This window comes from Argopecten irradians, chromosome 7, assembly GCF_041381155.1.
Source record: "Argopecten irradians isolate NY chromosome 7, Ai_NY, whole genome shotgun sequence".
Classification (NCBI taxonomy): Eukaryota; Metazoa; Mollusca; class Bivalvia; order Pectinida; family Pectinidae; genus Argopecten; species Argopecten irradians.
In genome coordinates, this window is record NC_091140.1 from 31,637,039 (window position 1) to 31,646,443 (window position 9,405).

A 9,405-nucleotide genomic window follows, 5' to 3' on the forward strand; every position below is an offset into this window, starting at 1 on the left:
TTGCCTCTGTGTAATTGATTAAAAGTTAATTTTATCCTGTATATTTATCTTACTAATTAATATATATACTGTACTAATTAACACTATTTGATGCTGACTGCCAGTTACCTCTACTTTCAAAATGATTATGTACAATATCTGTGATTCAAATTAATATGACATCGTAGTCAGGAAGATTTAATTGAAATTGCAAAGTTACACCCTATCATCCAAATAGATTCTGATCCTAAGCAGTAGATGTAATACAATGTGAGAACACGTGTTGACAAGTTGACAGATTCGTCACAGCAGATACAGGAAGGTAGTTAACTCAAACTCTCATTTAAGCGTAAAACATTATTAAAATATAGCTGTTTAGAATCACCACCTTTGAACCTCAACCATCAAGTCCCTAGATAAAAAATGTTTTTCATTACTCGGTTGCATTGGCTTTTATTTGTGTACAAATAATTGCAGAACGAAACTCTGTGCTGCGTTGCACACTGCGTAACGACAAAGGTATAGAATGGGATTTTGTTTTACACCCAAGAGAAAAACATTCGCTATTTGTGTGTCATATCTGTATAATGTGTGCATTTACCTGTGTCTTTTCTATCTGTCTGTCAAATCCGAATATCAAATGACGCATTTTACGTCATGATGTATTGCATGGGTAGCGATGTAATACAGCCTCAGACGACACGGGTGCATTGTATGGGATAAACCAGGACAACAACTTTACACATTTAATGTATGTATAAAAGAAAATATTTACATTGTACATTATATATGACTGTGTGGTGCACGGATTCCGACCATTTAGATCAATTATAGATGTAGGTACCCAATAAGCTTACATGTACATAATGTAATATAACATTAAAATCGAAATGAGTTATGGCATGTATTGTTACACAATCCGTGAACATTTCATATGTGACGTTTCGATAACTTTGTGTACCCTGTCACCTTCAACCATAAATTTCCAACCTGAAAACAAAAGTGAACTCAAATTAATACAATCAAAGCTTTACAATATAACTAGTCTAGTTCTGGGGATGTGAGATCACGCTTTTGTTCTTTCTAACTGTGACACGGCACAGATAACATTTATCATTTATTACACTTTCCATGTGAAATATGAAAGTGTTTGAATGGCATAAACTACAATAAAACAGTAATTGTTTATATTGCCGTCTCCCAATCTCAAATGAAAATAGGCAATAGACAGGCAATGAATGATATCTCATTTTAAAGGAACGGAGCATTTCCAACATTTTTATACATATATCTTGCTGCTTGGTTGCTATTGTCCAAAACAGTTTTTCTTTGCGAGGGTCAATACTTTTAACTAAAAAATTATGAAATCGGATATTTAGAAGCATTTCCATAGCGACATCATCATCGGAATGCAGTAATATATCAAAATGGTTGAGGTTGCGTATGCACATTACAGAGTGATCTGCCCTTATGGGTATATACATATTCTTACGTCCTGTTTTTGTGAGCATAATATTACAATTTTCATGGAAAACGACGTATAATCGATATTTATCCACAAAGATAGATTACTTTGTAATAAGCGCCACGTGTATTGATAACGTCACGTTATTGTCTAGCGCGAACAACTATGAGAGAAAAATAATGATGGTCTCTTTCAACGCCATCACGCTTTAACATCAGTCTTCCACCAAGACTAATCCAAGATATTCTTGCGTAAGTTTATGTATGTCCCACCCTACAAACTGAACTTTCTTAACATAAAAGTTTGTTGCGTTTGCCAAGTACCACACTTCACATTCTCGTTTATACATACTATACGTAGCTTTGCTAACATACTTTTTCTTGCAGTACATCAAAGTTTTACGAACTTTGTTATATGAGCTGAACACGCGAGGTGCTGAATAATTCATAAAAATCTTTCTCAGGCAAAGGACGCATTAACAGAACTACTTTTAGTGGTAAGCATTTTCTCCATGTCAGTTGCGAGACCTACAGGACTAATTATTCTTTCTACTGCCTTTCTCGGATACCTCTTACCCCGTGCTGTTAAATCCGTCTGTAGACCGCGTGAGGACTGAACGTCTGGGAGAAATCAATGTGGATTCCCCGATGTCAGATGTTGGTTACAGACAGACAAGGATAGAATATCATATTGGTAACTATGCAGTGGCTGAAGGTATAATACGGCTTTTTATTGTGATACTGTATATTTGTTTTTCGTCCACAATATTTTTAACATACGTCATACCCAATGTAACCCTTCATCACAATGTTCCACAGCTCAAAGCAGTACAAATTTTCGGAAATATCAATTTATACTACATTGATAAAGCAATACAATATTTCTTTAAACGACTTTTTTGAGGAAAAAAATAAAAGATTAAAGATTTAAAAAAATTTACAAATACTTCTTATGAAGACTGAGACGATGCCTAGATCACAGAACTATTATATAGTTACTTCAAAATTATAATTTTTGTGACAAGGGATTTTGTGCTTGTTTGTGTTGCTTAGAACTAGGTCGCCGGACACTTGTCATAGGTCTCCAAGCAAACTACCTCCGCCGTATGACTTTTTTTTCTAGATCCTCGCCTTTGCAATCTTATTATAAGGATGGTATATATTGTATAAGGACCTTTTATTTTGTTGGTAATTGTAAAGTAGCATTGCTTCATGTATTCTGTTTATTCATTTTTTGTTTTTGTTTATTCGTTGTTGTTTTTAAAAACTAAAGTAGGCAAATTTCAATTCATTTAGGTTATATTTGTTGTTAGTGTACGCTGACATGTGACAAAAATGACTTAAGGGATATAGCACATCATTAATCAGGATGTTCAGGACAATTAGAAAGTAATTGTTAATTAACTAAGTCCGGTAATAGAGGAACTATTCCTTCCTGTAATAGACATTATCTATATAATAGTACATTTATCTATTATTCGTTTGAATTATTGTGACATGTTTAATTTTTTTGATAGTTTCCGTATTACGTTAGAATTAAAAAAAAACTCACGTTAAATTTAAACCTTGGCAGTAGACCACAACAGTCAGTATAGGAGATGGATTTGTTAATTCAGGTTTGTTGAATCAATTAGCCCATCTCTGGTGATTTAATGAATATTTTATGATATTTGATTTATGATTGATATAAAGTCCTAAACATCAGCGAGGCATGGATTTTTTGAGTCATTCATGCTTGACATGTGTAAAGTTTGTAATTATAAATACTTTTTGCTTTTTCTAGTTCTATATGCATAGAAAAAAAAACCTGGGAGAACCTTACCTTGGTGTATAATATATTACACTCGTGATATTTTAATTAGAAATTGGCGTCTTTATGGGAAATGAACATCAACGTAAATCCCATTTGATTGACGGCGATCTCCCAAATGACGACATTTGATCACATTCCACAAATTACTGTTGTTGATTTCAGTAACCTTACAGAATATGATGCCGATTGTTAGTCTTCATCACGCGGCTACTGAATCGTATTTCTTGACATTAACTAACTGCATAAAATGAAAAAGTAAAAGACATATACTTTATATAACTTTGAATTCTTTTGAATTTACAATGATGCGTGTAGACTTATTTGTATAATCCTATTACTAGTGTTATTATGTTAAGATTATGCATGTAATTGTGTTTAATGTCCTTTACTCTGTATATAAAACATAACATCAAACAGAAAATTAATATAATTCGTCACGCTAAGTAAATGTGTTAAAAATGCCTCAATACTAGTATGTAACATGTCATAAAACAAATGTCGGTGACTGTTGATTCATCCTAACTGCATGTACTATATTGTTTTGTTATTGTTGCGTTAATATTCTGCGCTGTGGACAGTTCAGAACATAATGAGTGTGTCTCCTTGTGCTAGTGCAATCCCGATCGGTATACCATAGCTATAGTCTTGATCAACCACAAGCTTGATGATAAACAAAGAGTCTGGTTGAACGCGATTAATAGAGTAGTACACTTAATCCTACTACATAGACACCCTCATACCCACAACTCACCATAATGTATCACATACAGGCACAGAGAAGGTCGATTTGAAATAACCCTAGTTTTTAAATCAAATCAACCAGCCAAAAACTCCGGCGTGTTGAGCAATGGAAGTGGTATGTAACCTGGTAGGGAGAATTATGATGTAATCGGCTGTGTATATGTGAGTCCTCACCCTACGGCCAAGAGGTGCCAACAGGAAATTAATCATGATGAAATTAACAAACACCGGCGTATCAATAACAACAGCAAAAAATAAATCGTTACATGGAACCGTATGGAAATTTAAACCCAGGAACAATTAAACCCTCGCGTTCCGTGAGAGAATTACATTATTATTTCATCAACGATACATTGTATCTTGTAAATCTTAGTCAAATCTGCTTCGACTTTCAGTCTGAAATGAGAATAGAAACGACAACAGAACACATCAAAGAAAAGTGTGGTACTATCTGCAACATGAAATGGGCGTTTTAAATACATAGTACTTTTAGTTATATTTTCAATTGTTCGCAGAACGTTTAACTACAAGAATAAACAGTGTTTTTATAGTAAAATGAATTGTTCATAGCCGATTTCAAAGTTCCCGCTTGATGAATTTTGTTCTTTTCTTGAAATATGTCATTTGGTGCTTGCATTACGAATTTTAATAACATAGTCAGTGGCATCCTACAATCGAAATACGCTTTCTTGTCTGTATCCGTACACTTCCTTATAATCTTCCACAATACACATGCCGATTTCTTGGCTTATGTTTGAGTCGATATATTATCAATTTCAACTTTTCGTGTTTGTTATTTTGTTTTCGTGTGTTCATACTGTTTTCTTAAATGTGCAATTTTAATCCTGTGTCTGTAGTTGACAAAGAAGATTCGTCGGATAGATTGCTTTGTGGTGTTTACGACTTAAACTTTAACATCAATAGTTAAAAAGATCAGTTTTTGTCGTAGAACGAAGAGAAGGCACATCTCGAGCACACACTTCGCTGACGTTTTCATTTTGCAATGCAGTTTGGTTTTCCCCTGTGTGCAATTATCCATTGTGGTTTTGGTATCACAGACGGATTAATGATTCATGCTTTCAAGAAAGAATCCCAGACACCAGCTAGATTTTTAAGTCATAAATTGATCATTCATAGCCGACTTTAAATACTTGCAAGATGAGGAACCAGAAAATGAGTCTTTTAATGGTCTTTAACTGGAACTTTAGCATTATTGGCAGAATATTTATACTTTGGGTAATGGTGACTGAGTAGTAAAGGTATCTGACATTTTATCGAAATTCAAGACATCCATGTCGTAATAATTATTTTGTTATAAGTTTTAATTTTTCAAGGAACAAAAACCCAGACACCAGTTAGGTTTTTAAAGTGAATAGTCGGGCAAAGAAAACCAGTCTAAATGCGTTCATTGGCCTTCCAAAAGTTCTCACATATTAATACGACGGTCAAGTTCTGCTTAGTTTCCCAGTTCTGACCATTAAAGTAAAGAAAAGTTGAAAGCATTGAAAGCGAGGCTGCGTGGAAATGTAACAACGGACATAGTGAGCCGGGAGGACGTTTTAGAATTTCCATACTTTAAATCAATTTCTTCGTACGCAGACAGATTTTGACGAGAGATTTTATTTTTCCATTTTATAAGAAATTATACTGGATACATTCACACCATTTTTACCGACTTTAGCTATCCTTGCCCAACTGTTCACTTTAAGTCATAAATTGAACATTTATAGCTGACTAAAAATACATCTCTACTCACAAGGTGAGGAGCCAGAAAACGAGTTTCTGAATGACCTGAAACGCAGAAGAGTGGAATGTGAGCATTATTGGCAGAATATTTGACGGTGGCTGTCGTAATAATTCATTTGTTATAATAATATAAAATAACTTGAGGAGATGGACTTTATTTGATAACTCTTGCACTCCTCGATACGTAATGTTTGCAGTTTTGTTAAGGGATGCAATGGAGAACAATCTTTTATGTTTTATATCTACTTTTTCAGTATTGATCCTCCCTCAACCCCTTCCTTTAACCTTTAAGTGTAAGCCGTTGTCTGAACGTCTTATGCATAATGTCGATGTGGAAACATATCCCTAATTGCATTGTTAGTTTCTATTCTTGCTCAGCGCTCAGCACTTAGGAAATGCATCCCGGTACGGCTATGCTACACGATGGCTATCTGTCTACACGATGTGTATCTGTCTACACGATGTCTATCTGTCTACACGATGTGTATCTACCCTGACGGTCAACTTTATGTTGAGCATTCACCCCCAAAGAGAATGTTTGTGTTGTGTTTTAACTCTGGTGGGACATATAATTATGTTATGTTTGGTGAATATGACCCGATGTTAGTATAATGTGACCGGTCACAGCCTCTTCAACAAAATTTAGCTATCACCACCACCACCATACGCATAAGTCTCACATGCATACACGACGAATGCAGTAGAGCCTTGCTTGAATGATCTTAACAGATCACAAGACGTTATTTATACAAAAGAGAATAAAACTAAACCACACCTGTAGATCCATTTATACGTTCCAGTAACACCGAACATCAATTTGGTCGAGTTTCTTTAATCCATTGTCCAGAAATTTAAACGCACAAAAATCAATAAAATAAAATCATACATAAAGCTGGGATCAGTTTTTACGAAATTCCTATTCACCGATTTATTGAATTACATATAGTAAAGTATTTATAAGTTAAGGAATGGAATCTCCTTAAAATGGCGTCTTATTCACCATGGAAACTATGTTCCTATGCTAGGAATATCCACGAAACTGCAATGGGCTTGGCCGGAATGTCAGTAGCACAATACCAGCCATATAGCCTACAACATATGTTATTATCGTTTGAATTTCCATTCATTATTAATGGCGGCATTTCCTTTATAGCCATTTTATATCATTATAATTGGCCATCAACGAGTCAAGGTCACGCCCTGACATTCCATTATATCTACGATACATAGTGCTGTATATTCTCTATATATGAATGAAAAGCAAATTGATACGCATTCGGCACGGACGTAGACCCGAGTTTCATTACGTCCATGTATTGGTAGACAGTCGTAACATTCACACACAGCATTGGCAAAGAAGTTTGGCTAGGGTTATTAGGTTTAGCATCCTATTAATAGTCGGTTGCGTTTATGCTGAGGTTTGTGAATGTCTGTGTTTTGGGGGGGCTGTCGTATTTTCGTGTTGTGTCTCCTTGTGATAGTGAAATTTGGCAAAGTAGTTTTAAAAATATTCTACACCTACTCACTATGTCACGAATTATAAACGCTTTGTTTTCTATGGCATTTGTTGTTTCGTTGGAAGAACGATTTTATGATCTAGCATGTTACCACACGGATACACTGCAGTCTTTCTGTCTCCCCCGCATTTCATACACACAGCACATCGTATTCTCGGAAGACCGTCCCTAAATGACATCAGGCTGTTAATAGGACGTTAATGCATTCAACAAACCTTGTCATCCTGTTCAGTGTCTCCTGATGTACTGGTCTAGGTGGTCATTATGGGGAATGTGATTGTGGTGATCTTTCGCCTGTTTCCTTAGCAATATTAAACAAAGTTATTTCAATGTATTTCTTTAATCATTTATTGTATTTGTTTATTTATCTTTTTTTTCAATCACACATGTGATCATATGAACCTTTCTTGTTTCCTCGAATATTCTATGTTTTGTATGTACATATATCATTATATGAATAAGTATTGTTTAAACTAATTAAACCTACTTGTCATTTTTCACTCAAGAGATTTACTATCCTACATTATGCAGTATCCACATTTCGTAGTACTCCAGCGCATATGACGCAGCTAACAAGCTAATGTATTCACCGCTGCGTCAGTTTTGGCTTTAGGTAAGTAGATCTTAAAAATCCATAACATTTAAATTTATCAATGTCAATGGCATCTGTGCACACATCCTTGATACTCCAGGGGTTCCGATTACTTACGATCTCTACACCCCTGGACTATTTCATAGTGAAATTGAAGGCTGCTCAGCGGGAAACATTTGACCAATCAAAGGCTAGCAAAGATTACCTTTGAAGACTACAGAGAGAGCGACGCCTAACATCAAAGCTACACAGTCAACCACAGTGTACCGTTATAATGGCTCGTTTAATGTACATCAAATGACTGAATTACCTGTTCTGTTCTGTTGCCTCAAGTTTTACTATGAAATAGTCCAGGGGTGTAGAGATCGTAAGTGATCGGAACCCCTGGAATATCGAGGATGTATTGAGTATTAATATTGTGAATATGGTTTACTAGATATCAAACGAGCACTATAGCTTTAGAAAGAGATCACATTTACTTGAATTACTTAGCGACACAAACAACATTTGTTTCGTCTGATGATTATCAACAGCAGTAAGATGATATGAGCACATACAATAGCTAGGTAGACTGGTTCTTTAATAGTTCGCATAAAAAAATCATAGTCTAATTATAAACATGTACAGACATGACATACTTTAAAACGTTATGCTGATATAAGAAAACATTAAGGAAGTTAAAATCCATTTTCCTATGCTATAGGTCGCCACGTTTTTTTAGTCGCTGGCACGGGCTTGTAATTAATGATGTAAGTAAACTAACTAATTAGTCTAGACCGTTTGCTCTACCACCAAACAGGAAAAAGTTTGAATCTCGTGATTTCTGTAAACTAAGCCTACGCCAATTTTTAACTTTTATAAGTTTATGTACATTTTGGGCGTGTTTTACGAGGCATGTAAAAATCGCGAATGTTTATTTTCACGAATTAATATCTACATCTCTTAAATGAATATGATTTTTCATTCATTAGATATTTAAGTTTAAATTCTTCAAATGTTAATTTTAGGGAACTTGTTTTAAAATGGAAATCGCGTTTTAGTAACCGAAACAGAAAATTGATATGCATTAATTGAAAATTTCATACGAAGTACACGTTAATCCGTTTAAATCAATGATAAATACCACGACAACACTGACTACATGAACATTTCATTAAGTGTGTAAAATCCATGACTGATAATGGTACATGTATGAATTCGTGAAAGGGGGAAAAATTACTCTCTGTCGTTCAGAACTAAAATTCAGGAAGGGGTTCAGTAGGTGATGACAGGTGTAGTAATAACTTTTGCGACTCTACAAATTATCAGTCTTGTTTTACATTCTAGCTTTAAAAATTAAAAGCCGTTTCGGAAAGGTAGTGAGCCTTTAAACAAATTACTGTTTATGTATTTCTATTGAAAAGACAGTTGATAAAAAGAGCATCTATAAAATGTAGAAATCATGCAAAAATGTAATGCGCTTTATACCATATGGACACTGGTAACGTATTTAGTATTATACATGTACATGTACTTCCTGGTTCCTTTATTTAATTGTAAGAAATCAATTTGAA